The sequence below is a fragment of the Dermacentor silvarum genome, chromosome 7 (assembly GCF_013339745.2).
Source record: "Dermacentor silvarum isolate Dsil-2018 chromosome 7, BIME_Dsil_1.4, whole genome shotgun sequence".
Lineage (NCBI taxonomy): Eukaryota > Metazoa > Arthropoda > Arachnida > Ixodida > Ixodidae > Dermacentor > Dermacentor silvarum.
The window spans coordinates 169,796,359-169,823,182 of NC_051160.1; positions in this window are offsets into that span (position 1 = coordinate 169,796,359).

Consider the following 26,824-nt stretch of genomic DNA (forward strand, 5'->3'; position numbering starts at 1 on the left):
CTCACCGATTGCCCGTCGCTCACCGTCGCCATACCCCCGCCGTCCCTCTTCGGAAAACTGACCGGTGCAGCTCCCGGAGGTGATGCTGCATTGACCAAGCGACCCGGAAATCCTCTGTTGACCCTGACCACCCGACAAAGCCTTTTGGACATAGAAGTGGACGGCGTGCCTGTTTCGGCACTCATAGACACGGGGGCGCAATTATCGGTTATGAGCGCTCGCCTTTCTCGTCGTCTCCGCAAGGTTCTGACGCCCGCAGCGTCGCCTGTCGTTCGTGTAGCCGACGGCGGCACATCTTGCGTCGTTGGGATGTGCACTGCGCGTGTGAGCTTCGCCAGTCACCAGACCTCAGTTCTATTCGCCGTTCTGCAGCAGTGTCCACATGAAGTCATCCTCGGCGACGACTTCCTGAGTACCCATTCTGCCCTCATAGACTGATCTTCTGGCCTTCTCCAGTTGGAACTTCCTTTTGTACCCGATCTCCCCACCGAGTCACAGCCGCGTTTATGTGTGGCCGAGTTTGTTCGCCTTCGACCAGCCGCCGCGACGTATGTCACACTGACCTCTGATTCCGCCATTTGTGACGGCGACTACGTCATCTCTCCTTCCCTAGACGCTCTTTTAACATGGCAGGTAGCCCTCCCTCACTCTGTTGTGACTGTTTCTGCGAACCGGGCATGTATCCCTATTCTGAACTTTGGACGGACTCCACAGTTTCTTCCCGAAGGTATCATGCTGGGACATATAGCACCTTTAGACGCACACGACCCTGTGGCCCTTACTATGGATGCGCCCCTGTCTTCTGGAAGCCCTGACACTAGTACTTCATTTGATGCACATTTTGACGCCATGATCGCCCCCGACCTTTCGGCTGCTCAGTCTGACGACCTTCGTCGTTTGCTAGCCGCTTACAGCGACGTTTTCGATTTTGCTTCGCCCCATCTCAGCCAGACAAAAGTTGTGACTCATCGCATTGACACCGGCAACGCCAGTCCCATCCATAGGCGTCCTTACAGAATGTCTGCGACTGAACGGCGCGTAATTCAAACCGAAGTCGAGAAAATGCTTACAAAGGACATCATCGAACCATCTACGAGTCCTTGGGCGTCCCCTGTGGTGCTTGTCAGAAAAAAAGACAACACCTGGCGGTTCTGCGTCGACTATCGCCACCTAAACAAGATTACTAAAAAGGACGTGTACCCTCTGCCGCGAATTGACGACGCCCTCGACTCTTTGCATGGCGCACAGTACTTTTCTTCTATAGACCTTCGGTCCGGCTATTGGCAAATCGCCGTTGACGAAAAAGACAGGGAGAAGACCGCCTTTATAACACCCGATGGGCTCTACCAGTTCAAAGTTATGCCATTTGGCTTGTGCAATGCCCCCGCAACATTCGAAAGAATGATGGACTCCCTTCTTCGTGGTTTCAAGTGGTCTACTTGCCTGTGCTATCTCGATGACGTAGTCATTTTCTCGCCTACGTTCTCCAGTCGTCTAAGTAGACTCTCGGCTATTCTGCGCATCCTTCGCAATGCAGGTCGTCAACTTAACTCTGCCAAATGCCGCTTCGGTCGCCGCGAGATCAAAGTACTTGGCCATCTTGTCGATGCTACAGGTATACGGCCTGACCCTGCCAAAGTTAGCGCCGTTGCCAACTTTCCGACACCTCGCTCTACTCAGGACGTCCGTTCCTTTTTCGGCCTGTGTTCTTATTTTCGGCGGTTTGTGAAAGATTTTGCAGCACTAGCACGGCCCCTCACCTGCCTGCTTAAGAAAGACGCGACCTTTTCTTGGGTTCCTGCTCAAGCTTCCGCCTTCTCACAGCTGATAGGAATACTGACATCACCACCAGTGTTGGCTCACTTCGACGAATCTGCGCCCACTGAAGTCCGTACCGACGCCAGTGGCCATGGAATCGGCGCAGTTCTAGCCCAACGTCAGCATGGTCAGGACTGCGTTATTGCTTATGCCAGTCGCCTTCTTTCCTCGGCTGAGCAAAACTATTCTATCACAGAGCGAGAGTGTCTCGCTCTAGTTTGGGCCATCGCCAAGTTTCGCCCTTACCTCTACGGCCGACCCTTCACCGTTATTACTGACCACCATGCTCTATGCTGGCTGTCCTCTCTCAAAGATCCCACTGGTCGCCTTGGTCGATGGGCACTGCGACTTCAAGAATACTCGTATACCGTCGTTTACAAGTCTGGCCGCTTGCACCAGGATGCCGACTGCCTCTCCAGATACCCAGTAGATCCGCCAGACGCTGCCCTGAGCGACTGCAGCCCGTGTGTTCTTTCCATCTCTCAACTCTTCAACATCGCTGCCGAACAACGCCTTGACGAGTCTCTACGCAAGATCATCGACAAATTGCACTCCCACGCTCCTGATCCTTCCCTCCGCCTCTTTGTACTCCAAAACGACACGTTATATCGTCGCAGTTTACTCCCTGACGGTCCTGACCTGTTGTTAGTCATCCCGGCTCACCTCCGTTCCAATGTCCTGGAGCAGCTCCACGACGCACCAACGGCGGGACATCTTGGCGTGTCACGCACATACGACCGCGCGCGCCGCCGTTTCTATTGGCCTGGATGTCCCGCTCAGTGCGCCGTTACGTGGACTCATCCGATCTTTGTCAGCGCCGAAAAAAGTTGACTCTGCCGCCTGCAGGACATCTTCAGCCTCTGGACATTCCTTACGAGCCTCTTCACCGCGTCGGTCTCGATTTACTTGGTTCGTTTCCCCTATCCACCTCTGGAAACAAGTGGATCGCCGTTGCCACAGATTATGCGACGCGGTTTGCCATTACGCGTGCACTTCCCACTAGCTGTGCCACCGACGTTGCAGACTTCTTGCTGCATAACGTCATACTCCAGCACGGAGCTCCTCGGCAACTGCTCACTGACCGTGGGAGACAGTTCCTGTCCAGGGTGATCGATGACATTCTAAGATCCTGCGCTACGCAACATAAACTGACTACAGCCTACCATCCACAGACGAATGGCTTGACAGAACGCCTGAACCGCACCCTTACTGACATGTTGGCCATGTATGTGTCTGCCGACCACCACGACTGGGACGTTGCACTACCGTTTGCGACATTCGCGTACAACACTTCCAGGCATGAGACCGCTGGCTATTCGCCGTTCTTCCTCTTATACGGTCGCAACCCTACATTGCCTATGGACACCCTGGTGCCTTCTTCTGGGTTCCCACCCACTGAATATGCTCAAGAGACCATTGCACGTGCCGACCATGCACGTCAAGTTGCTCGCACTCGATTTTCTGAGTCCCAAATCCACCAGCAGTCTCGCTACAACATCCACCACAGGACCACCCACTTTGTCCCTGGATCGCTCGTTCTCCTGTGGTCCCCAGCACGACGCGTTGGCTTATCCGAAAAACTGCTCTTCCAGTACACCGGTCCATATCGCGTGTGCCACCAAGTGACTGATGTCACTTATGAAATCGCTCCACTGCTGCCTTCGTTATCCTCTGCTCCTCTCCGCAAGGACATTGTACACGTTGTCCGTCTCAAGCCCTATCGTGCCCCGGACACCCTTTTAATACCTTGTGTGCTAGTTTTTTTTGTTTTTTTTTTCATGTATCCTTCGTTCACCTGCACCGAGTCGGTGCTTTCGCCGCCGGAGGGTAGTGTTATGAGCCAGTTGTCCGGCAGACAAAGAAGATGCAGAAGCATAGAGCCGAAGAGACGAGGAAGAGGTGAAACTGTGGTTCGCCATCTTTGTTGTTGTTGGCCAACATTTAGTCTTCTTGTACATAGTGTGAATAAACCCCCTTTTCTGTAAATCTCCCCGTAACAATATTGTACGTGGTCCGGGCGATTGTAAGGGTTTTGTCAATAGGACGTGGGCCAGCTGCTGTGGCAATGGCGGCCGATGTGTCCAATCCTAGAGCATGTGAAGCAGATGGGCTGGTCATAAGGTGTGCGCCAATCGGCTGGATTTAGATAACGTGGCCTGAAGGTCGTGTTCGGTCTTGCAGCAGCGACGACAGGGGCGACCGGGTTGGTAGCAGTATGACCGTTATCAAAGGCGAGTAAAATGCCCATATTTGCGACCTCTTGGCCAACCACGGCCTGAATTAGCGAAATTGTAGCCAGGTTGTTTCTTTGCATGCCGTCATGAGGGTTAACGGGTGCCATGGCCTCATGTTCTCGACGGACGATCCTGGTAACGTTTTCTGGAGCTTGCGCTTGCCGAAGCGTGGCTAAACCTTCGCATGAGGACGTGGCAGCCGTATTGGGAAGTCGGTCGAAGCGGTGACTGATGCGTTGACTTTTGGCCTGCTCAAAACGACCACATTCAGCGATGACCGACTCCACTGTAGAGCAGTTATTACACAGTAGCAGATTGAATGAGTCATCGGCCATGCCTTTTAGCACGTGCCTCACTTTGTCCGCTTCAGGCATGTCCTTGTCGACCTTGTGACACAGAGACAACACGTCCTGAATATACGAGATGTACAGCTATGTGGACGTCTGAGCACGAATCGCGAGTTCCTGCTTGGCCGCTAGTTGTCGTCCGATAGGTCTCCCAAAGAGGTCGCGTAATTTCTGCTTACAGAGGTAACAACTTCTGCCTCTGACGTCTCGAACCAGATTCGCGCAGTGCCCCGCAATTGGAAGATGACATTCGCAAGCATTATCGTCGGGTCTCACTTATTAGTGCGGCTGACGCTCTCATACATTGCCAGCAATTCATCGACGTTCACGCCACTTGTGCCGTTGAGTGTCCCTGGATCACGAGGGTGCAAGAGTATTACCGGTAACGGGTCTTGCTCACACTGGGTCGCTTGGTCGGTCATTGTGGTGGCAGCAACGCGCCGTCCGCGGCGAAAATCCAGTTCCCGGTGTTGTAGCGAGCTTACCCCGCTCGTCCACCAAAGATGTTACGGGGAGAATATATATACAATGGATATATTTACAAGGTAAGGCGCACAACGCTACAGCAATGGTTCAGGAGAGCACGTGCCACACCAGAAAGCCCCGCCGTCGTCGTCGTCCAAGCACCGACCACAGGATCGCCGCTTGCGACAATTTCAATGCGCGAAGTTTGCGTAAAAACCACGATTCCATCGCGGCATTTACTGACTCAATTAGTCATTCGTTCTCATTTATTTGTGTTTCATTCAGAAACATGGCTTGATAATACGGATGGTAAATTATACGGTTTTTGTCCATACTAAGCAGAATACCGCCACCGCATTTCGGGTCGCCATGGTGGTTCCGCTATATTTGTTTCACCTCATATTAAGTATAGGCGTAGAGTTGATCTATTTCTTAATTTAAATGACTGTGAATCCGTATGTATAGAAACAGACTTACATCCGAATTCTCATAATCGTAACAGTTTTATACTTGGTTGTGTGTACCGCTCTCCTTCTCATTATCACTGATTTTCTGAGTGAACTCTCCACGATTTTGCAAAAAAATTTGCCTTGAAAATAAGCAAGTGCTAATCGTCGGCGATGTTAACAATAATTTAATTGACACCGATAAGGGAAGTGTAACAAATTATCCAGTCTGTTTTGCTGGTTTCGGATATTAATCATTAATGATCTCTCCCACTACGTGTGCTACTCATGGTACCAACACACTTCTTGACCATGCTCTAACATCGCACCAACTCCAAACTCTGCTGTCATAGATACTCAGATAACCGACCATTTCCTATTATTTGTCACCTTTCAGGCCGAAATACCGCAACCCGAGCCTTGGTGTTTTTCCTCCAATTTTGACCGAGATAACTTTGTTAACACTATAGCAGGTACTGAGTGATATTTAAATAACTCTCTGCATGATCCCGATCAAGCTCTTGAAAATGTTTGTTCCATCTTTCAAAAAGCTGTTCGCGCTAACACAACTACCGTCAAATGCAGGAAACATTGTAAGTTTCCCTGCAATCCTTGGGTAAAGAAAGGTTTACTTACTAGTATGAGAAAAAAACGAAAACTTGTACAAAAAAAAACCAAAAAGAAAGCTTTTAATTTACGCTTAGCTGCACGGTATAAAATTACTGTAACATTCAGAATAAATTGCAAAAAAAAGGCCAAACGACAGTATTATGAACATAAATTTACAAAACACAAGAACAACCCCAAAAAACAATGACAACTTCTTAATGTGTTCATGAATTTACCCAAGTCCGGTAATAGTGCTGATAAAATAAATTACAACAAGAAAACCCTTACTGATTCTTCTAACATCGCAAATTCGTTCAGTGACTACTTCTATAACATATACGGCAGTCATCAGATGACCTCTTCTTATCCCATGTTTCGATGCAAACAATCCTTTTTTTCTCTTCCCCGTAACTGCTGACGAGGTATGCTATGTGGTATTAGCTCTGAAGAATACTAGTCCTGGCTTAGATAACATTTCTATTTTTCAGCTAAAACTTGTTGCACGACTTATTTCTCATTTACTTTGTATTATAATTAATAATATTTTTAAATATAGTATTTTTCCATGTATGCCTAAAAGGGCTAAGATTATTCCTGTACATAAGAAAGGTGATAAAACGGATGTGTTTAACTATCGGCCTATTTCTATTCTCTCATTGACTATTAAAGCTCTTGAAAAGTTATTTTGCAAGCGCCTATATATTTACCCTAAATTGTAATCTGTTGCAATCTTCTCAACTTCGTTTTCGCACTGGTAGTTCAAATAACTTCGCTTTAATATTGCTACACGCGTGTGGTATTTGATTGTTTGACCGAGGCGCGCGGGCGCCATCACTCAAGAAAAGAAGAGGAAGAACGAGCTGGGATCGCGCTGTGAACCTAACCGGTCAGCGCTCCAACCGCTGTTGTAAATACAACTTGTAAATAGTTGCCCGTCTTACTGACTCGTTCTTCGCGTAACATCGTGGTGGAGGTGGAACGTTCCCCGTCCTCGCCACGGAGCTCCGAAGCGGCCGCACCGTCGTCTTCTCAGCCATGGCTTCGGATGGAATCACCCCGTCGCCACCTACACCCGCGGCGCCTACCACAACGTACGTTACGGTTCCTAGTGTCCGTGATCCTGGGACATTCTCCGCCCAAAATGGCGTTGACGTCGACGACTGGCTCAGCATGTATGAGCGTGTTAGCCGAAGCCACCACTGGGACCCTACCATCATGCTTGCCAATGTGATATATTATCTGGACGGGACACCGCTTGTCTGGTTTCGCACCCATGAGGTTGAGATATCCATGATGATGATGATGATATATGTTGTTTTCTGGCGCAAGGGCCAGCTATGGCCAAAGAGCGCCAAGACGTGGTGTACTGAGTGAGCAATGGTATGATCAATGACAGTGGGTAGGTGTAGGGTGGCTGTAAAGGGGCCTAAAATCCTGCGCACTAAAGGTGCGTAAAAGACAAAATTAATAAGATCATGACAATGATGTGATAGGGGCGCAATGAATATAATATGGTATAAAAAGCTGTGAGCGATACAAGGCACTACTGCCTCACAGAGACCCTTAGAAGCAAGAGCCTGGAGGAGAGTGCATTTCAAAATGCTGTCGCGGCAGCGCCCTCTGAAAGAGGACCCTGCTACGAATCTCTCGGGCGAAGAACTTGCAAAATGTCGATGTCGGTTAAATAGGCTATAACTGATTCGTGCTGAAATACCGGGTCATTACGTAAAAACATCGCTGGGTGAAGGGGTATATTCTCTCTATAGGCTTGAACAAAGTGTTTCTTTCTTTCAGGTTCTATTAGTGGACACTGCACTAGGATGTGAAGTACAGTAAGTACCTCCCCACATCTAGTACAGGTCGGGGGTTCGCCTCCAGACAACAAGTAATTGTGCGTGCCGTAAGTGTGTCCTATTCTGAGCCTACAGAATAGGACATCATTTCTTCTAGATTTCGTGGTGGATGGCCAGTTCCCTAAGCGAGGCTTAATTAAATGAAGTTTGTTTAGACTCTGGGCGTCCCACAAACATTGCCAGTGGGCTCGAAGTCTCTTGCGTAGATATGGCTTCATATCGCGAACAGGGACGGGCATGGATGTGTTTCCAGCTTTTGCGTCGATGGATGTGGCAATCTGGTCTGCCAGTACATTTCCCTCGATGTCTCAGTGTCCTGGCACCCAGCCCACCACAACATGCTGCCCAGACGCATAAATATTACATATTAATGAATAAAGCGATACTATTACTGGATTGTTGCGCCTTTTAAGAGATTTTAAAGCTTTTACTACGCTCCGCGAGTCTGCGTAGATAATTGCTTTTGGTATTTTCGATTGTTTGATATGTTTAAGAGCCGACAGACAGTATTGCATAAGCCTCTGCTGTGAAAATGCTCGGTGCAGGGCGTCGGCATCTGAAAATGATGGGCCAACCGCTGCATAAGAGACGCCAGCATGAGACTTTGATGCATCGGTGTAAAATTCCGGACAGGAGTATTTTTGCTGCAGTTCGAGGAAATGCATTCGAATGTGTGCAACCGGGGCGTGCTTCGTAACATGTAAAAAGGACAAATCACAGTCGACAATCTGCCACTGTCACGGTGAGACCTGTATAGTGGGTGTCATTAGACGATGTTCAAAGAGTGGGACATCCTTTTCCTCAGCCAGACTTCTCACACGCAACGAGAAGGGCTCTCTTACTGCAGGTCGGTTATGAAAGAGGTGGGAGCTGGACAAATCATTTACGGTGGAATATGAGGGATGTTCACTGTTTGCATTCACTCTAAGAAAATACATGAAAGCTGTGTAGGTCCTCTGGAAGTGGAGGGACCACTCATTGGATTCCACGTAAAGGCTTTCTACAGGGCTTGTCCTAAAGGCACCTGTAGACAAGCGAATACCTAGATGGTGGATGGGGTCCAGCATCTTCAACGCGGTTGGGGTGGCTGACTGGTAAATTATGGCCCCGTAGTCTAGGCGTGTTCGTATGAGGCTTTTATACAAATTTAACAGACACTTTCTGTCACTACCCCATGTAGTGCGTGACAACACTTTTAAAATATTCATTGTTTTCATGCACTTGTTTTTTAGATGTTTTAGGTGTGGTATGAATGTTAGTTTAGTGTCAAGAATTATGCCTAAGAATTTATGTTCCGTTTTTACAGGTAGACGCTGTCCTTGCAGGTCAATGTCGGGGTCGGGGTACAGTCCTCTCTTTCTAGAAAAAAGGACGCAGGCGCTCTTTTGTGGATTTAGGCAGAACCCATTCTCGTCTGCCCATTTAGCCACCTTGTTCAGACCAAGTTGAACCTGCCGCTCACAGATTGCAAGGTTGCACGATTTAAATCCAATCTGTATATCATCGACGTACGTTGAATAAAACATGTTGCGTGGGATGCATAGACGCAAGGAATTCATTTTTATTATGAAGAGAGTGCAACTGAGCACCCCACCCTGCGGCACTCCGGTTTCCCGCACAAAAGGTCGCGATAAAGCATTGCCAACTCGAACACGGAATGTGCGATTCAGCAGATAACTTTCAATCACATTTAACATATTACCACGTATACCAAAGTGGGAGAGGTCTCTCAGTATTCCGAACCGCCACGTGGTGTCGCATGCTTTTTCCATATCGAGGAAAACAGAAAGGAAGAATTGTTTGTGAACAAAAGCTTCACGTATCTGTGCCTCAATACGTATCAAATGGTCAATGGTGGATCGACCCTCGCGAAAACCGCACTGGTATGGGTCAAGCAGCTTGTTTGATTCTAGGAAATGTATCAGACGACGGTTTATCATTTTTTCGAAAGCTTTGCAGAGGCAGCTTGTTAGAGCTATGGGCCTGTAACTCGATACGGACGATGGATCCTTGCCCTGCTTCAGGATAGGGATCACTATGGCCTCTTTCCAGGCAGAGGGGATCTCGCCGGAGGTCCATATAGAGTTATAGAGACAGAGAAGGGTTTTCTTCGTTTCAGAGGGTAGGTTTTTCAACATGTCATATAGTATACGGTCAGGGCCTGGGGCAGATTGGTTGCAACAGGTGAGTGATGCATGCAGCTCTGCTAGGGAGAAAGGTAGGTTATATGGCTCGTTTCCGGTGCTCTTTCGGTCCAGTTTTTGTTTTTCTGTTACTGATTTGTATCTTTTAAACGCTGGAGAATAGTGTGATGAACTGGACACATGTTCAAAATGTGCACCCAGATGGTTCGCTTGGCTGTCTCCCTGCGTGTGTACGAGGGGAGGCGGATGTGTTTGTCGTCCTCTTACTCTATTCACCCTGTTCCAAACCTTGGCCTCATCCGTGTACGAGTTGATACTTGATAAAAATGTTTGCCAGCTGTCTCTCCTGGCTTGTCTGCGTGTTCTCCTACCTTGGGACTTGATTTTCTTGAAACTGGCAAGGTTTTCAGCAGTAGGATATTCGCGAAGCTGCCTCCATGCTTTGTTCTGCTGCCTACGTGCGTTCCGGCATTGTTCATTCCACCAAGGAACACGGCGTTTGCTAGAAAGTCCACTTGTTTGGGGAATACACTTAGAAGCTGCGTCAATTATGAAATTAGTCAAGTACTCGATGGCACCGTCAATTCCGAGCGATGAAATGTCAGCCCACGAGAGCTTACTGGTAGGTGTTTGGAATTTATCCCAGTCCGCTGCATTGGCCTTCCACCGAGGAGCCTGCTGAGAGCACCAATACTGCTGAGAGCACCAAGACAATACGAATCACCGAGGTGGTGATTCGTATTGTCTTGGTGCTCTCAGCAGTATTGGGAAATGGTCGCTCCCGTAAGGGTTTTTTATAACTTCCCATTCAAGTTCAGGCAATATGGATGGAGAAGCTATGCTGAGGTCTATAGAGGAAAATGTTTTCTTTGCAAGACAATAATATGTAGGTTCTTTTTTGTTAAGCAGACAAGCACCGGATGAGAAAAGAAAATCTTGAATTAGACGGCCTCGCGCATCGATGCGAGCGTCGCCCCACAGATTGTTGTGTGCATTGAGATCGCCAAGAAGAAGATAGGGCTCTGGCAATTCGTCTATCAAGGACTGAAATTCGTGTTTGTGTAAGCGGTAATGTGGGGGTATGTATACCGAGCAAATGGTGATGAGTTTGTTAAGGAGAACCAGTCGAACTGCCACTGCTTCAAGGGGCGTTTGCAGCTGCAAACGTTGACATGCTATGCTTTCGTGAATCACAATGGCAACACCGCCTGATGATGCGAGACCATCATCGCGATCTTTACGAAACGTAACATACTGTCGAAGAAAGTTTGTATGTGTCGATTTTAAATGAGTTTCCTGTACACACAGCACTTTTGGATTGTGTTTGTGGAGAAGTTCTTGCACATCATCGAGGTTCCTAAGAAGGCCTCTGATGTTCCATTGTATAATTTGCGTGGCCATACTGAAAGTAAATGGGTGCTGTGTGTACTAAAAACAAAAAGGAAGTGTTGCATTAGATTACAGTGCCCTTTCCAGGCCCTGTAACGCGGGATTTGTCTTTTCTAAAGCGGTCGAGGGAACCTCGCCGCTCCTTAGGCGCTTGGTGCGCCGTCGCGGTGGGTGTGGTGTCCATTGCCTCTTGTGAAGCGCCGGACACGCGCTCTTGCGAGCGAGAAGTTTCACGAGAAAGTCTCGCCGCGAAGGACGAGACATTTGCGCCCACCAGCCCGGATGTCGATGGGGCTGCCTATGGGCCTGAGCTGCGCCGGCTGTTGCCAGCACCAGCAGGGGCCGGTGAGGGTGAGGCAGCCTTGACTGCACCCACCGTGGGAGCTGTTGGCGGGCCTGCGGGTTCGCTACGCGAAGCGCAAGCTGCCACCGAGGACTGTTGTGGTGCCGGGAACCCTAGGGTAACCGGGCCTGTTCGCTGGTTGGGTGGAGTAGACTTCGCTACTTCCACCCTGGGGGCAGGAGCCACAAGCGACGGCTCGCTGCGCGCGGGCTGGGCAGGTGGCAGTAGCTGCTGCGACGCTGCCCCTTGACGCGCCGCATCAGCATAAGTGGTAGTGTGGAATGGTGAGCACCTTTTGCGTGCTTCCCTGAAGGAAATGTTTTCACGGACTTTCAGTGTTACAATTTCTTTCTCTTTTTTCCAGCTTGGACAAGACCGGGAGTACGCTGGATGGTCACCATCGCAATTTACGCAGTGAGGCGTAGCCTCGCAATTGTCTGAGGCATGGCCTTGTACTCCACACTTGGCACAGGTGAGTCGACCACGGCAGCTCTGCGAGCCATGGCCGAATCTTTGGCATTGGTAGCATCGTCTAGGATTTGGAATATATGGTCTTACTGCTATTTTTGTGTAGCCTGTTTTGATGCTTTGTGGCAAGACGCTTAATTCAAAGGTAAGTATCAGGTGTTTCGTGCGAATTTCTTTATTGTCCCGTCTCATAACAATGCGCTGCACATTCGTGACATTTTGTTCCTTCCATCCTTCCAACAATTCGGTTTCAGATAGGTCTATGAGGTCTGCTTCAGATACTACCCCCCGTACTGTGTTCATGGATCGATGCGGTGTACGGAAACTGGGACATCACCAAAAGTAACAAGCTTGCCGAGTCTGTTGTATTGCTCCTTATCCCGTAGCTCAAGCAGAAGATCCCCGCTTGGCATTTTGGTGACTTTGTAGCCAGGGCCTAGCGTGTTGGTCAAGCTTTTTGCAACTACAAATGGGGATATGGTTCTTGCTAGTTTTTCGGTTCTTTCACTATGTACTACTTGGAATCGGGGGAAAATGTCTTTTGGTCTGGTGAACAAGTTCAGAATCTCATCGGTACGTCCCCTCTTCTGAGGGAGACGATCAAGAAGTCGGGGAAAAGCGGGTGTTCCCATAGCAGTTTGGTGTATTTCGGCAGCAATGGCAGCCACCCACCACGGAGTCCAACAAGGGGACGCTGCAGCACTTAACGTGTAAGGCTGCAGGCGCCAACCGTACATTGCCGCTATAACCTTATATATAAACCCAAGGGAGGGCACGTCCACAAGGTTAACCCAAGCCGCGTATGGAAATTGAGGAAGTAACAGAAAAGAAGAGATGACAGGACAGTGAAGACAGAAAAATAGAGCAGAGAAAGATCAGAGAGGGGGACAGGAAAAGGCGACCACCGATTTCCCCCGGGTGGGTCAGTCCGGGGGTGCCGTCTACGTGAAGCGGAGGCCAAAGAGGCGTGTTGCCTCCACCGAGGGGCCATAAAGGTCCGAACACCCGGCATCGGCTCAACCCCCAGGATCCTCTTTTCCCCGGACACGGTTAAGCCGCGCACGGCTACACGCGGGAGGGTCCAACCCTCGTGTGCTCGGGTACGTGGTGGCGCAACTCACCAAACGCCTGCTTGCGCAGACGCCCCTGCGGGGTTGAGATATCCAGCTGGGACACTTTCAAAGAGAGGCTTCGCGACCTCTTTGGCAATCCGTCAGGTCGCCAACAGGCTGCGCGGTCATGTGCTCGCCGGAAAGTCGACGAGCACATGACCGAGGTTGACAAGGTGGGCCATATCCTGAAAGGCATCGCGGACGACGCCTTCAATTTGCTCGTCTATAACGACGTCTCTACTGTCGACACCATCGTGAAAGAATGCCGCCGCTTCGAGGTAGCCAAAAGCCGCCGCGTCGTCCCACAATTTTCCCGGCTCCCAAACACCCCTGCCACGTCCTCTTGCTCCACTCTTCCTGCCACACGGCCTTTTCAAGAGAACGTCACTCGTATCGTTCACCGTGAGATTGAAGCGGCGGGTCCGGCCCCCCTTCATCCACGACCCCTCGACGGTACCATTGACCCAGCGGCCCCTACTATTTCCGTCATACAAGCAGTTGTGCGGCAAGAAATAGCAAACCTTGGCTTCCCTACCGCCTGCTCTGTCTCCCGACCTGATTCGGCATTCCCATGGCCACATCCTTCAATGACCAGTATTTCGCTCCCCGACCACGCAATCCTGCTGAATGGCGTACCCCCGACGACAAACCGATCTGCTTCCGCTGCCACCGAGTTGGTCACGTATCCCGTCACTGCCGCAGCACCTGGATGCAGCCGTACTGGAGCTCATTCCCTGCTCCTCGCCCATACGCCGACGCTCGCCGTTACTCACCTCGCCGTCCGTACTCTACTTCGGATGCCCCTGACAGCCGCTCCTCCGGGCGATCGCCGTCGCCTCAACGCCGTCGCTCCCCGTCACCCCAACCTCGCCGCTTTTCCTCACCAAACCGCCGGACGGAAAACTAGGCCATGCAGCTCTTGGAGGTAGTGCTGCATCCCGTCCGTCCTGCACAAATCCTCCGCTGATGCTCCTCACGAACGCGAACCTAATTGACGTAGACGTGGATGGGGTTCCATTCAAGGCATTGGTTGATACTGGAGCCCAAGTGTCCATAATGAGCGCTAATTTTTGTCGTCGCCTCAAAAAAGTTCTTACGCCTGCCATCACTCGGGCCGTACGCGTCGCCAATGGCGCCACTGTTGCCGTCAGTGGTATATGCACTGCGCGCGTAGGAATTGCTGGCCGCCACGTTCCAGTCCTGTTCACCGTGCTGACCAGTTTCCCTCACGTCCTCATCTTCGGGCTCGACTTTCTGACGACGCATTCTGCCCTCATCGACTGTTCCACCGGTACGCTGTGCCTCGAGCTTGTTCTTGTTTCCGACGTTCGCCCAGAACAACCGAACACCCTCTGAACTACAGCGTTTGTTCGGTTACCTCCAAAAGCCCTAACCTTCGTCGAATTGGCCTCAACGGCAAGCGTGGCTGATGGCGACTATGTCGTTGCACCTATTCGTGACGTCCTCCTGGCGCGCGACGTCTCTGTGCCACACTCCGTCGTTACCCTTGCCGCTAATCGGATGTGTGTCCCAGTCATAAATTTTGGCTTGACGAAGCAAGTGTTACCTGAAGGCATAGTGGTGGCCACGCTCCGGTCTGTGACAGACGACCACGTCACTGCTTTTGCAGCCGACGCGTCTCCAGATCCTCCTGATTACCCACAGGATGCCTTGAACTTCGACGGCCCATTACGTCCCATGGTCGCTCCGGACCTCGCCACTGACCAAGCAGCCGCCCTATATCGCCTTTTGTTGTCCTACCGCGACATATTTGACACTGAAAATCGCCCACTTGGTCAGACGTCCCTTGTTCAGCATCGGATAAACACTGGTGATGCTGTTCCCATTCACCGCCGACCGTATCGTGTGTCCACGGCAGAGCGGCAAGTTATTCAGCAGGAAGTAAACAAGATGCTCGCCAAAGGCATTGTTGAGCACTCGTCGAGTCCTTGGGCGTCGCCGGTCATGCTCGTCAAAAAGAAAGATGGCACGTGGCGTTTCTGCGTTGATTACCGCCACCTAAACCGAATCACTAAGAAGGACGTTTACCCTTTACCACGAATTGACGACGCTTTTGATTGTCTTCACGGTGCCAAATACTTTTCGTCCATTGACCTTCGATCTGGTTATTGGCAGATTTCCGTCGATGAGCAAGATCAAGAAAAGACCGCTTTCGTCACTCCAGATGGCCTCTACCAATTTAAGGTTATGCCGTTCGGTTTATGCAATGCCCCCGCCACGTTCGAACGGATGATGGACTCTCTGCTTCAAGGTTTCAAATGGTCAACTTGCCTTTGTTACCTCGACGACGTCCTTGTGTTTTCTCCTACATTTGACACGCACCTTGAGCGCGTTGCAGCCATCCTTGACGTCTTCCGCAAGGCTGGGCTCCAATTAAACTCATCGAAGTGCCACTTCGGGCACCGACAGATTACAGTGCTCGGCCATCTCGTCGATGCTTCTGGAGTACAACCCGACCCGGAGAAGGTTCGAGCAGTAACGGCTTTCCCTGTACCTCAGTCTGTCAAAGACGTCCAGAGTTTTGTGGGGCTCTGTTCTATTTCAGACGGTTCGTGAAAGATTTCGCAGCAATCGCTCAACCACTCACAGAACTTAAGAAGAAAGACGTGCCTTTTACGTGGGGTTCCCCTCAGGCTGCCGCATTTTCACGCCTTATCACGATTCTGACTAATCCACCGATCTTGGCCCACTTTGACCCGTCCGCACCAACAGAGGTCCGAACCGATGCCAGTGGTTATGGGATCGGCGCCGTCTTAGCGCAACGCCAACACGGACACGACCGCGTCATAGCCTACGCTAGCCGACTCCTGACAACTGCAGAGCGCAACTATTCGATTACCGAGCGCGAATGTCTTGCTCTCGTCTGGGCTGTTTCAAAGTTCCGCCCATATTTATATGGCAAGCCCTTCTCAGTAATCACAGACCATCATGCGCTGTGTTGGCTTTCGTCGCTCAAGGATCCTACTGGCCGGCTCGGTCGTTGGGCTCTCCGACTACAAGAATATCCCTTCACAGTGACGTACAAATCGGGACGCCAACACCAGGGCGCAGATTGCCTCTCTCGCTACCCAGTCGAAGACCCGACCTCTACGTCTGAGCCTGACACCGACGCCTGCGTTCTCTCTGTTTTTCCACTGGTCCATGTCGCCGACGAGCAGCGCCGTGACCCGTCCTTGCGTGTCATCATTGACCGCCTGGAATCTCCACTTGCCGACAGTTCCCTTCGCTTATTCACACTTCAAGATGGCGTATTCTACCGCCACAACGTTCAACCCGACGGCCCAGCATTACTCCTTGTGATCCCTAAACACCTTCGCTCGGCTGTTCTCCACGAACTTCACGACCTCCCCACTGCCGGTCACCTCGGTGTGTCACGTACCTACGACCGGATCCGCCGACGCTTCTTTTCGCCTGGGCTTGCTCGCTCCGTTCGAAGATACGTAGCTGCGTGTGATAAATGCCAGCGACGCAAGACACCATCGACGCTACCTGCTGGGTACCTACAACCAATCGACATTCCCGCGGAGCCATTCTTTCGGGTTGGTTTAGATTTACTTGGTCCCTTTCCTCTTTCTACCTCTGGGAACAGGTGGATCGCTGTGGCCACAGATTACGCCACGTGCTACACCATCACCCGAGCGCTCCCTACAAACTGCGCCACAGATGTTGCCGATTTTCTTTTACGCGACGTGATTTTATTACATGGAGCTCCGCGACAACTTCTCACAGACCGTGGCCGGACATTCCTGTCAAAAGTTATCGCGGACATCCTGCAGTCCTGTGCCACGAGGCACAAGCTATCCACGCCATACCATCCGCAAACTAATGGCCTCACGGAGCGTCTTAATCGCACTCTCACAGACATGCTCGCGAAGTATGTCTCTTCAGACCACACAGACTGGGACCTCACTCTGCCGTTTGTCACCTTTGCCTACAATTCCTCGCGCCACGACACAACTGGCTATTCCCCATTTTTCCTCCTGTTCGGCCGAGAACCAGCACTGCCCCTCGACACAACTCTACCTGTTCCCGCGGCACCCACCAGTGAATATGCACTTGATGCCGTCGCCCGCGCTGCTCACGCAAAGGAAATTGCCCGTGACCGCCTTCTGAACTCCCAAGAGAGTCAAAGGCGTTTGTACGACCGGCGACACCGAGACGTGCACTTCCCGCCTGGTTCTTTGGTGCTTCTATGGTCTCCGTCGCGTCAGGTTAGCCTGTGAGAGAAACTGCTGTCGCGTTACACAGGCCCCTACCGAGTGCCTCGTGCCGTGACTCCCGTCACATACGAGATCGCCCCTGACGCCCCATCTGCTTCCCAGTTCAGCGATATTGTGCACGTTACACGACTGAAGCAGTATCACCCTCGCAGTGATGACATTTAGACGCTCCGGGACGTCGCTTCTGCCGCCGGGGGATTATGCTACACGCGTGTGGTATTTGATTGTTTGACCGAGGCGCGCGGGCGCCTTCACTCAAGAAAAGAAGAGGAAGAACGAGCTGGGCTCGCGCTGTGAACCTAACCGGTCAGCGCTGCAACCGCTGTTGTAAATACAACTTGTAAATAGTTGCCCGTCTTACTGACTCGTTCTTCGCGTAACAATATCTCTAACCGACTACATTCGTCACTCGATAGATACTGGTAACTTCGTTTGTTCTCTATTTTTGGGCTTCACTGAAGCTTTTGATACGAATAATCATAACATACTTTTTACTAAGCCAGAAGCCCTGTGAATTACCAGTCCAGTACTAAAGCTTTTAAAAACCTATTTCCAAGATAGAGGACAAACAGTTTTTTCAGGAGGTGCTTATCTGATACTAAAGTTATTAATCAAGGTGTACCACAGGGTTCCATACTAGGTATCTTACTATCCTCCATTTATATTATTGATTTACCCACGTGTATTAAATCGGCACATTCCGTACTCTAGGGTTGACGATACTACCCTGTGTGACAAATCTTTAGCAACCTTAATCTTTAAACTAAACAATGAGCTTGAACAGATCGTTGCATGGTGTTCTTCCAATCATTTAATTATTAATGCTACGAAAACTCAATTCATGATTTTCAGATCAAGCCAAAGAGTACTACCTAGCACGCCTGAAATAACTCTAGATGGTCATCACATTCCCGTCTCAGACTGCGTATCATTTTTGGGCATCAAATTATATTCTAACCTGAAGTTTTCTCAACACATTGCCTTTATTATGCGAAAGTGTACCTTCGGGATCAGAGCATTAATCAAATCAAGAGCGTATTTTTCCAAAGATGTGTTATTATCATTATACTTTGCCTTCATTCACAGTCACATTAATTACGGCATTGTTTCCTGGGGAATTACATATTACTGTCAGAACTCGTCTATTCAGCACTTACAGAATCAAGGAATACGCATTATAACTAACAGCTGTCTTTTCGCGAGTGCTAATCTGTTTGTGAAAATGACATCCTTCTTGTGTGGAGCTTGTTCAAGTATCATCTTAGAAGTATGTTCTATAAATTACTTAATAAACAGCTCTTATACGAATTCATAGATTTCTGTTATATCATTAATAATAACAATGCCAGATTTGCACGTAACTACAATTTTCTACTACCTATGGTTCATTCTAATTATGGAAAAAAAGACATCGTCATTCACGGCCATAAAACTATGCAATGCTTTGCCCAACACCGTTAAATCTTCATCCTTTCATGCATTCAATCATGCCTTAAGCTTTTTTGCTTGTATAACCAAGATTACATCAATAATCACGCTATCTTTGCCATTTTTATGTATTGACAGCATTTTTATGCACTATAGGATTGCATACAAACGAATGTTTTCTTTAATATTTCTATGTTGTAATTTACACGACTGTCTTTTGTTTGGTTTGCGTAGCTTGCTTAGCTTTCATACGTTTTTTCAATGTTATTAGTACCCGAGGGCCCATTGCAGTCTTTGACTTTGGGACCCTCGTCTATATATTATCTGTAGCCCATTGACTGTATTGATAGAATTATAAACTGAAACTGAAACTGAAAAAAAATATTAATAAACTGAAACTGAAAACAGAATTGGGGACACAGCTTGCTCCGCGCATGCTACATGCTGTTTTTTTTTTCCTTTTTGCGCCCGTATGAGCCTTTTTTTCGCTGTCCTTGCGTAATTTGCATACAGATACCAGCTTGTGGGGCGCTGGAAAAATCTTTCACTACCAGGACTGGGGCGCTAAGCTGGTTTTGAAAGATTGCATTGTGGTTGCCAATCACACCAAGCAGATGACCAGATAAATTATTCAGGTGGCAGAAGTTATTCACCTGGCAGTTAAATGCGTCAGTACGGCCTTCGATAAGGTCTCGGTTATATATGGCAAAATCCACGGCTATCTAAATAGCGATATTGAGTATGTGTAGCGCATAGATAGATCCTTCGGTGAGTGACATATAACATAACCCCCCTCGCCAATAAAATACAGTTGAAAGTTTGTGTTTGTGAAGTCTTTGTGCGCGAAAACCTGGCGTCATATAATGCTACCAGCTCGCCCACTCTGGTACCGTAGTCGTCAATATATGCTTTGGTCTTGGCAGATGGTGCTGCTGCACAGAACATGCATGTCACAGCTACGCGTCATCTGCGGGGATATTTTATCACCGTCTATCGTCCTGAGTTTGCTCTTTTTGATTTTTGATGACCGCCTGTAGTTCTACTTATACAGTTTACAAAACGCAGGCGTGCTTTTGTCGAAGTATTGTGGATCTGTGAATAATACAATAAAGGCTCCGCAGCGTCAGTACGTAACTGCAAACGTACAGCCGCCCTCAGAATATTTAGGAGAACAGAAAATGAGTATAAGTAAAATTTATTCGCGACCTCACCTGAGAAAGTTAAATGTATGTCAAGAATGTGATGATTGTACGGGGAAGTATCGACTCTACTTTCGGTTCGAGGACCTGAGTCTCGGCTGCGATGAAATTTAGATTTTACTCGGATCCCCTGTTCCGAAAACTTTGAGGGAGAGGACACGCGTAAATAGATGTGAGCTACGAAAATAAACGTTACTTTCGGCGTCACCCTAGTTTCAACGAACATTCCTGATACGTATTACACACTTCTTATTCAAGGGTGGCCGTACGGCATCACCTATGTCAACATTTCGTGAAAACTTTACTACGTACGAGAGCGTTCGCAACCTTGAAAATGCAGCGAAACGACGAAGTTGACCAAAAACGGAGTGGTATCTCTTGCCGATAGCTCCACACTTATCATCTCAATGTCATACTCGTAGCAATCTTCGCTGAAACAAGCGTTAACTGCTCCGGATCAGCTTTCTTAGAAATCTCCCGACGGAGCCGGCCGGCTGGCCCTGTCGCCCGCGGCCCTGACGCCCCGTAAACACAAAGTCGTCCCTCTTGAGCGGTGCCTCAACGAGCCTGCGTGCCGGAAAGAGCGCGCAGGCGGAGCCCACGATGGCGACTGCCATCCGCCAAGCGAGGCTGCACATCCTCGCAGCCATTTCCTCGTTTATGCGGCGCAGCTGAGGGCGAAGGCCGAATCCTCGCCTTGGGCGCCAATTCGAAACGCACCACGGGCAGCCGCAAGGAACGCAGCTGGCGCGCAAACTGCCAAAAGAGGCACATTCCTTTCGGGCTACTGTAAGCAGCAGGGCTGTGCGAATAGTGGTTTTGCAGGCCGAATCGAATATGCAATACTTTTCGCATAGTTTCCAAATAATGAACAGCTGTTATCACAAATGTTATAAAACGAGGCTCACATCCCAGTAATCTAAAAGTTAGCAAGTTTCTGCCATTACTCAGTACGTTACATAGCGTTGTGGAATGAAAGCATAAATGGAGAATTAGCAGCGAACAAGTAGCTGCTTCAGATGCTTCAGAGAATGCGATTGATCGCTTTACAGCCTGGAAAGTACGGCCAACCAAGTGATCTAACCTGGTCGGCTATGGATGTTTTCATGTTTATGTCTGTAATAATATAGAATTCAAAATTCATTTTATTTCTCCAAGAGAAAAAGGCCCGGGACAAAAAGCTGCCTTGAAGCAGCTTGACGGGGTCCGAGGTCCATTTGCAATATGGCAGCAGTGAAGGGACAAAATACAATTTCTCATACATCATGAATCAAGGAACCGTACAGAATGCAGAATTACAATTAAACTAAATGCGAAACAAAAGTAAAATTCAAATATACAATGCAATGAGAGTTTAAAAAATTAAAAACAGTGGTATAGCAGAAACAGAAGGTTTAAAACATGATTGCAATTCCACACTACGATATAGTAAATGAAGTTCAAACAAAATAAATAGTATTTTCCTTTTATACCGTGGAAAAAAATATAAAAAGAATACCCTAATTTGGGTTTGAGCCCACCACATGCTCAAAAAATTGCTGAACAAATGTTTTTTTGTTTACGTACATATTTTCTGTGTACCATTTGTTTGTGTTAAGGGTATTCGGAACCACGAAATGCAACATTTGGGAGCCATATGTTGTGCGAAGTCGGGGTAGATGCTATTTTTTTGCGTCTGGTGCTTGTATTAGTGTGCGTTTGTGTCACCGATGACAGTTGGATTATGAACTTAGCCCGAGGTAAGCTCAAGTTATTCAAGGCGCGAAGTATGGTAAATGAAACTAGATGATGAATGGGAGATATTTTATGTTTAATAAACAATGTTCTGGTATGGGCTAGGTAATCTGAGCCGGAAACTATGCGGTTAGCTTTTTTTTCAGAAGTAGTACTTCGTTTAGATGCATGCGAGCCGCAGTTCCCCACATAAGATGACAGTAGCTTATTTGTGAATGAAATAGTGAATGATGTACTCATTTTTTTTACTTTTACGGGAAACAAGTCGCGACCTCGTGAAAGAGCTCCTAGATTTTGATAAGTTTAAAGGACGATAACGGAAGTGATCAGCCCACTTAAGATGTTAGTCAAATAATATTCCAAGAGATTAATATTTACTTACCATTTCGATGACGTAGTCTCCAATAAGCAGTGAGATTGACATCGTAACATTCCGATTTATCGAACGAAAAATAACCGCCTTCGTTTTATTATAATTAATCTTTAAGCTGTTTACATGTGACCAGTTATGGAGGCTTGCGAATATGACGTTCGCTTCAAGCAGGAGCTCCATCGACAAGTTTCCAGTTAAAAATAAACAAGTGTCGTCGGCATATATTATAAATTTAGCATTCTTGGAGATATAGACGAGATTGTTTATAAACACGTTAAAAAGGAACGGGCCGAAGATGCTGCCCTGCGGTACTCCGCATCGTATATATTCAAAACTGGAGCTACAGCTATCGAAGCATACAGATTGCTGCCGCTTTTCAAGGTATGACCTTATCAGCTTAAGCGAATTGCCTCTTAATTATACCGTATGCATACAGTTTATCTAAAAGAACGTCATGATTAACGCAGTCAAATGCTTTGACGAAATCAACAAAAATACCCACTGTTAAAACCATATTTTCAATGTATTGCAAAATTAGTTCTTTTTGTTTAAGTAGCGCAGATTCTGCAGATAAGCCTTGTCTAAAACCAAATTGGGAATCTGTAAATAGGCGATTATCATTAAAGTAATTTTCCAAACGCTTCAGCAAGATTTTTTCTAGTGGTTTGGAGAAAATCGGCAAAATTGATACTGGTCGATAGTTTCCCCTGTCTTGTGTCGTCCCAGATTGATGAATAACTATCACTTTGGCTAGTTTTAGTCTGTCTGGGAAGGCAGAGGAGGATATCGATAGGTTACATATATACGATAAGTGAGGTGCAAGAAGGTGAGCTACAAATTTAATTCGTTTTACTGACAGACCCTCTGCGTCAAGGCTGGAGCTATTCTTTAAATCCATTAGTGTAGCAAAAACTTCGAATGGGTGGGTAGGGTGGAGAAAGAAGGAGTCAGGTGTCTGTACAGAAATTATTCAGGTAGCATCTTTGTTGTAGTCTGTTTTAGGGAGACCAATAAAGTGTTTATTAAAGCTATACGCTAGTTCAGTACCGATTAAGGTTAGACAGTTTATTGTAAGACCTCCTATAGAATTGGAGGACTTGGGCATGTTAATGACGGGGTTTATTGTTTTCCGAACTAATTTCGCATCACAGCGGCCTTTTTCAAATATATTCGTGTAATATTTCTTACGCGCCTTACTCAACTCACTGTTTAATTTATTTCTGAACTGTTTGAATGCAGCCAGGTCCTCCAAATCTCGGCTGGATAAAAATTTGTGATACATCTTGTCTTTCTTTTTTATCTGTTTATTAAGAGACGGCGTAATCCAAGGTTTTCTATTTTTTTTAGATTGGCCCTTTGTGGACCACCGGAAACATGCATCATATATTTCACGAAATTTATAAAAATATTGTACGCTTCATCTGCACTGCTATAAGTATAAATTTCGGACCAGCCAGCACTGTTTATCATTTCTCTAAATTTATTCAGATTTGTGTCATTAATTGACTGATAGGTGGTAAGGCCTTTTCTAGTGAAAGTGAAAGTCTTTGTACAACCGACACAAAAATTGTACAGTGGTCGCTAAGGTCGGACGACAACGTACCAGCATATTCGAGAGTAGTGACTGCATTCACGACGTATCAATGTATAGTTGTTTGGCTGGAAGCAGTAATTTTTGTGGGAGACACTATCACGTTGGTAAAACCATTCGATTCAATTGTGTTGGCAAGACTAAGTGTCGTGTAATTATCTTCAGCTATATTTATATTGAAATCACCACCCAAGACCACAATATAACACACCTTCTGCTTTTGCAGCTCGCTGTCCTTAGCTCGGCTCACGGAAACCGCCCTTATCAATTTCTTGGACGGACGCTCCGCTGCAAGTTTGGTCACCGTGGTCCTGCAGCTGCGCTAGGATCTACACGTGGCCGCAACGCCAGCTGGCCGTGGAAAACGCATAAAAGAACGGATTCATCGAGTGGGCATCGCAGTTCGGCGGCGGTGCACAGACAGTGCAAATCGTAACACACCTTCTGCTTTTGCAGCTCGCTGTCCTTAGCTCGGCTCATGGAAACCGCCCTTACCAATTTCGTGGACGGACGCTCCGCTGCAAGTTTGGTCACCGTGCTCCTGCAGCTGCGCTTGGATCTACACGTGGCCGCAACGCCAGCTGGCAGTGGAAAACGCATAAAAGAACGGATTCATCGAGTGGGCATCGCAGTTCGGCGGCGGTGCACAGACAGTGCAAATCGTAACACACCTTCTGCTTTTGCAGCTCGTTGTCCTTAGCTCGGCTCACGGAAACCGCCCTTATCAATTTCGTGGACGGACGCTCCGCTGCAAGTTTGGTCACCGTGGTCCTGCAGCTGCGCTTGGATCTACACGTGGCCGCAACGCCAGCTGGCCGTGGAAAACGCATAAAATGAACGGATTCATCGAGTGGGCATCGCAGTTCGGCGGCGGTGCACAGACAGTGCAAATCGTAACACACCTTCTGCTTTTGCAGCTCGCTGTCCTTAGCTCGGCTCATGGAAACCGCCCTTATCAATTTCGTGGACGGACGCTCCGCTGCAAGTTTGGTCACCGTGGTCCTGCAGCTGCGCTTGGATCTACACGTGGCCGCAACGCCAGCTGGCCGTGGAAAACGCATAAAATAACGGATTCATCGAGTGGGCATCGCAGTTCGGCGGCGGTGCACAGACAGTGCAAATCGTAACACACCTTCTGCTTTTGCAGCTCGCTGTCCTTAGCTCGGCTCACGGAAACCGCCCTTATCAATTTCGTGGACGGACGCTCCGCTGCAAGTTTGGTCACCGTGGTCCTGCAGCTGCGCTTGGATCTACACGTGGCCGCAACGCCAGCTGGCCGTGGAAAACGCATAAAAGAACGGATTCATCGAGTGGGCATCGCAGTTCGGCGGCGGTGCACAGACAGTGCAAATCGTAACACACCTGCTTTTGCAGCTCGCTGTCCTTAGCTCGGCTCACGGAAACCGCCCTTATCAATTTCGTGGACGGACGCTCCGCTGCAAGTTTGGTCACCGTGGTCCTGCAGCTGCGCTTGGATCTACACGTGGCCGCAACGCCAGCTGGCCGTGGAAAACGCATAAAAGAACGGATTCATCGAGTGGGCATCGCAGTTCGGCGGCGGTGCACAGACAGTGCAAATCGTAACACACCTTCTGCTTTTGCAGCTCGTTGTCCTTAGCTCGGCTCACGGAAACCGCCCTTATCAATTTCGTGGACGGACGCTCCGCTGCAAGTTTGGTCACCGTGGTCCTGCAGCTGCGCTTGGATCTACACGTGGCCGCAACGCCAGCTGGCCGTGGAAAACGCATAAAAGAACGGATTCATCGAGTGGGCATCGCAGTTCGGCGGCGGTGCACAGACAGTGCAAATCGTAACACACCTTCTGCTTTTGCAGCTCGCTGTCCTTAGCTCGGCTCATGGAAACCGCCCTTATCAATTTCGTGGACGGACGCTCCGCTGCAAGTTTGGTCACCGTGGTCCTGCAGCTGCGCTTGGATCTACACGTGGCCGCAACGCCAGCTGGCCGTGGAAAACGCATAAAAGAACGGATTCATCGAGTGGGCATCGCAGTTCGGCGGCGGTGCACAGACAATGCAAATCGTAACACACCTTCTGCTTTTGCAGCTCGCTGTCCTTAGCTCGGCTCACGGAAACCGCCCTTATCAATTTCGTGGACGGACGCTCCGCTGCAAGTTTGGTCACCGTGGTCCTGCAGCTGCGCTTGGATCTACACGTGGCCGCAACGCCAGCTGGCCGTGGAAAACGCATAAAAGAACGGATTCATCGAGTGGGCATCGCAGTTCGGCGGCGGTGCACAGACAGTGCAAATCGTAACACACCTTCTGCTTTTGCAGCTCGCTGTCCTTAGCTCGGCTCACGGAAACCGCCCTTATCAATTTCGTGGACGGACGCTCCGCTGCAAGTTTGGTCACCGTGGTCCTGCAGCTGCGCTTGGATCTACACGTGGCCGCAACGCCAGCTGGCCGTGGAAAACGCATAAAAGAACGGATTCATCGAGTGGGCATCGCAGTTCGGCGGCGGTGCACAGACAGTGCAAATCGTAACACACCTTCTGCTTTTGCAGCTCGCTGTCCTTAGCTCGGCTCACGGAAACCGCCCTTATCAATTTCGTGGAGGGATGCTCCGCTGCAAATTTGGTCACCGTGGTCCTGCCCCTGCGCTTGGATCTACACGTGGCCGCAACGCCAGCTGGCCGTGGAAAACGCATAAAATAACGGATTCATCGAGTGGGCATCGCAGTTCGGTGGCGGTGCACAGACAGTGCAAATCGTAACACACCTGCTTTTGCAGCTCGCTGTCCTTAGCTCGGCTCACGGAAACCGCCCTTATCAATTTCGTGGACGGACGCTCCGCTTCAAGTTTGGTCACCGTGGTCCTGCAGCTGCGCTTGGATCTACACGTGGCCGCAACGCCAGCTGGCCGTGGAAAACGCATAAAAGAACGGATTTATCGAGTGGGCATCGCAGTTCGGCGGCGGTGCACAGACAATGAAAATCGTAACACACCTTCTGCTTTTGCAGCTCGTTGTCCTTAGCTCGGCTCACGGAAACCACCCTTATCAATTTCGTG